The sequence below is a fragment of the Jaculus jaculus genome, chromosome 1 (assembly GCF_020740685.1).
Source record: "Jaculus jaculus isolate mJacJac1 chromosome 1, mJacJac1.mat.Y.cur, whole genome shotgun sequence".
Classification (NCBI taxonomy): Eukaryota; Metazoa; Chordata; class Mammalia; order Rodentia; family Dipodidae; genus Jaculus; species Jaculus jaculus.
Genome location: NC_059102.1, coordinates 75,030,798 through 75,035,873, shown reverse-complemented (window position 1 = coordinate 75,035,873; position 5,076 = coordinate 75,030,798).

Genomic DNA, 5,076 nt, shown 5'->3' with positions numbered 1-5,076 from the left:
TACTATTGAGTCACTAAAGATTCATGAGGGGGTGAGCAACTTCACAGAGCATGGTGCTATAGGTACCTGTGTGATGCTGGCATAAAACACCTCATCAAGAGAACCTGGTGGGAGGAAAGAATTTATTTTGGCTTATAGTCTTGCCAGGAAGCTTCATGATGGCAGGGTATGAGCAGAGACTTGACATCCCTTCTGCCACCACAGTTGGAAAATAGCAACAATAAAGTGGGTTGAACTGTGGCAAGAGGGAGCTGAATATAGCATCCCTAAGCCTGCCCCTAATAGTACACTTCCTCCAGCAAGTCTCTACCTCCCAGATTCCCATGAATTGTAGTTCAAGCATCCAAAATGCATGAGTTTATGGTGGATAACTAATTCAAACCACCACAAATGATATTGTAGTTATGTCAAGGAGGAATTGGAAGAGAAATCTGACATATGCAGGACACTCATAAAGACCAGGGCAAGAATGATAGCCATAGAAAATGAACTAGACACTAGGATGAATGGGGAGGGAGGTGAGGGGATTGAAGGGGTGGGAAACACAAATCTACAAGGCAATGGTACCATAATATTCTACTTCCTAAAAGGCAGACCAAATGGCTAAACCTTCACCAGGCCCTTAGAGGGAACACCTGAACCACAAGACACTGGAGACAGTAGGATCAAGGCTAACCTTAATCTTCTACATCTTCCCTTCCTCCCTCTCCCTTTCTCTCTCTCTCTCTCTCTCTCTCTCTCTCTCTCTCTCTCTCTCTCTCTCTCTCTCTCCCTCATTCTCTCTCTTGCTCTCAATGTATATTCTCTCTAACTCTTGTATATTAGTTATCTTTTTCCTCATTTTCTTAGTAGACACTGACCTGTAACTCCCAGTACCAGCATGGGGCTATCATCCACAATGAGCTTTTGATCAGAGAGACCTACGAGGTTTCCTAAAAGACAGACAGCTTTCTGTCAGAGTACTTGATGACCCATCAAAGGTTAGTGGTAAGACTCTACTGCTGAAGACACCATATGCAGTTGACACATAAAATGGAATGGCATGACTGTAAGCTAGAAGAGAGTCAGTCCCCAGACAGTCAGCACGTCTAGTGCCAGAAGGTGCTAAAGGGAAACTGGGGGAAAATGACCAATATCTGTCCAAGAAACTCATGGTCTAACCTACTTAGCACCAAATAACCTGTTGTGATGCCCACACAAGTGCAATAGTGGCACACAGCCATGGTGGGGAATCAACTGCTCTTGATTTGGCTAACTGATCCTCTCAGTGGTATGGGACCCATAGCTGGAGCTGAGAAACAAGTCAGAACTATATCCAAACATAAGCCCACTCTCCAATATCAAGCTACCATCAATCATGGGGTACAAGAGGGCCTACACCTATTAAATTCTCTATAAAAAAAGTAAGGGATATCTCATTTGTCCTGGTGCTAACTTACTCTCCATTGGAGAATCTGATTCTCTTTTTCAGATAGATGTAGATCCTAAGGAGAGAGCCACCCCATCATACCTCAAAAGGGCCCTGGCTGAAACTAAGGAACATTGGCAAAACAAGCAAGGGTGCTGTTTTCCTGATGAACCGGATGCCAGCACAAGGGGGAAGGAGGCCAACACAGAGAAAAATCAACTCCTACCAAATCAGAGAGCCAAGCAGACCAAAAATGAACCCAACATGGCTCAGGGAAATTTTGTGGAAGAGGGGGTGAAAAGAATGTCAGAGCCACATGTTGGGTCATGATATGCATTTATAGTACCAATAATTGTGGGCTAACTCCACAATGCACGACCCATATACCTCAACAAGGAGGGGGCCAATGGGGAGGGGGTAGGTCACAGATGAGCCTAATAATGGTACCAAACTGCCTGTATATGCTGAATACAAAACTAATTAATAAAAAAATTGAAAAAATAAAAGAGAAGATTCTGACACTACCTACACAAGACCATCATAAGAGGAGGAAAAGATCATGACATCAAAATAAAAGATATACTGATTGAGATGGGGAGGGGATATGATGGAGAATAGAATTTCAAAAGGGAAAGTGGAGGGGGGCGGTTGGGTATTACCATGGGATATTTTTTATAATCATGGAAAATGTAAATAAACATTGAGAAAAAAATAAATAAAAGATTCTTCTCATGATGACAAAAAAAAAAAGAAAATGGAAAGACGTGGGACATAAATGTGCATGTATGTGCAAAAAGCAGAGAATTTGACAGGATGAAGTGAAATTGGTAAGATGTGACTGGTAACTGGATATAAATGATGAAAGTAAAGAATGTAAGAAATTCATATTTTCATTTTTAATTAAGTAGAAATTTGTGTAGATGCAACATGTGTTGGTACCATCACTGCCATCCTCCCTGGGTTTTCTGGTATTCACTATGGGGTTGGGGGTTATGAGTTATGAGAGCAGCAGTCAGTCATCATAGGGAGAGGGGAAATGCCTCTGGATATTGCCTCACACTTTGTGGCTCTTACAATCTTCCTACTCCTCTTCCTCAAAATTCCAGGAGGCATGTTGAGAGTGTTTTACATCTACTTTAGTGTTCAGCATCTTCTGAATTTCTGCTTTGGTACATTTTGAGTGTCCTCAGTATCTGTCTCCATTGCTCTGATGCTGGTTTTCAGGTTTGCCATGGAAGAAGTACTCTTGCTCATCTTGTCAAATCCTCTGTGATTTCATCTGGGCCCTGGCTGAAGTGTGAGGGATGGTTTATCTCCTTGATTCTCACTGCCTTCTGAAAAATAAACCCAGATTTTCTAGCATAAATTGAGGTCCTCATAGGGTAATTAGGGTCATCATTGTCAATCAAGAGAGATTTTTATGTATGTAGCTTCTCTTTTAGCCAAAGACTAATGGGAGATTCTCATTGGAATCCACCATCTTGGTCTCCATGGGATTCTTACTTGGTTTCCAGTTCCAGATATGGGTGCCTTTCCAGTGAGTGGATTTCTTTGTCAATCAGAAAGCCATTGGTTACCCACCTAGGCTGGGTGCCACTATTGCATAGGTGTGTACATCTTGTTAAGCTAATTGCTTTTGTATAGCACTGTCCCCTGCTAGCACACAACATTGTTGGATATTTTCCCCCAGCAGCTCATGTAGTAATTTTGAAAACTATACAGGCAGGATATCTGGGAACTGGCCTTCCTTCCAGAATCAAGCCAGATCTCTCAATGTTTTGCATCAACCGCATGTGGTGTCTTCAGCAATAGGGTCTTACCTTTTGCCTCAGGTGGGGCATCAAGTGCTTTGATAGAAGCTTATATTGTTTGGGGGCCTCATAGGTATTTCCAAACCATAGTTCATTGTGGGTTGTAACCAATTTCTGGCACTAACAGTTATAAGCTGCTGGCAAATCTTTTAGTGTTAGGCTTCATCCCATCCTCTCCAGGGCCATTCATACCAGATGACCTCTGCCTACTTGTATTGAGGATTATATCTTTTAGTCCACTATCCAGGAGGAAGGTTTCTATGGTGCCTTTTGAATTTATATTTATGTGTATCTCCCCTCACCCTCCCATCCAGCTTCCCCAAAACACATCTATCTCTATTATTTGTCTCTGAAGTTGCCTGTCAGGTATGCCTGCAATTCAAGCTGTTTCATGGTAGGAACCACAGATGAGGGAAAACATGGGGTGTTTTTCTTTCTGTGCTTGTGTGAGTTCCATTAGTATGATCTGTTCCAAGTCAGTCCATTTTTCTGCAAATTTCATTATAACATTTTTCCTTACTGATGAATAGAATTCTATATTGCCACATCTCCATTATCCAGTTGTCAAACAATGAGAATCTGGGTTGTTTCCAGTTCTTAGCTATTGTGAATTGAACAGCTATGAAGATGGTTGAGCAAATATCTCTGAAGTGGTGAGTGGAGCTTTTAGGGTAGATGCCCAATAGAGGAATAGCTGGGTCAGTTGGTATCTCTATTTTCATCTTTTCCAGGAGTCTCCATATTGATTTCCATAGTGGCTGTACCAGTTTCACTCCCACCAGCAGTGAATGAGAGTTCTTCATTCTCTGTATCCTCACCAACATTTATTTTCAGTTGACTTTTTTTAATCATAGCCATCCTGACTGGAGTAAGGTGGATTCTCATAGCTGTTTTAATTTGTATTGCCCTGATGGTTAATGATGTTGAACTTGTTCCTAGGTGAATATTAGCAATTTGTATTACTTCCATTGAAAATTCACTATTCAATTCTCTGCTCCATTTTTGAGTGGATAGTTTGATTTTTTTATTGCTTAATTTTTTTAAATTATTTGCAGATTCTATATATTAGGCCTCTGTTAGTGCTATTACAGGTGAGGATTTTGTTCCATTCTGTGTGTAGTCTGTTGGCTCTGTTTACAGTATGCCTGTCTGTATAAAAGCTTTTTTTAGTTTAATGAGATTCCAATAGTTGAGTGGTTGTTTATTTCCCGGGCTACTGGGGTATTATCTAGGAAGTATTTCCCCTCTTCTATATTGTGGAAAGTTCTCTAATTTTCTCTTCCATCCATTTAAGAGTTTCAGGTCTTATGTTACTAAGGATAATTTTGCATATCTGAGTCCTTCTTCCAGTTCATATGAATTTTGAAATTTATTTTATCTGTGTGAAGAATGATGCTGGGATTTTTATTGGTATTGCACTTATTCTGTTTATTGCTTTCAGCAGGATTTCCATTTTCACAATATTAATTCTACCTATTCAGAAACATGGAAGGTCTTTCCATCTTCCTGTGTCTTCTATTTTTTTCTTGAGTGTTTTTATTTTTTCAGTATATAGGTCTTTCTTATCCTTTGTTGTGTGTGGCTATTGAAAATGGGACAGCCTTGCTCATTCCTATTTTTTGAATAAAGAAGGCTGCTTATTTTTGTGCATTGATTTTTATCCTGCAACTTTGCCAAACTAATTTGTCACATTTAGAAGTTTTATGGTGGAATCTTTTGGGTCACTTATGTACAGGATCTTGTCATCTGCAAGCAGGGCTAGTTTAAATTCTTCCTTTCCAATTTGTACCCCTTTTAAATACTTCTTTTACCTTATTGCTTGGTCTAGAATTTTTGCTGAAGAGCAGTGGGAAAGTG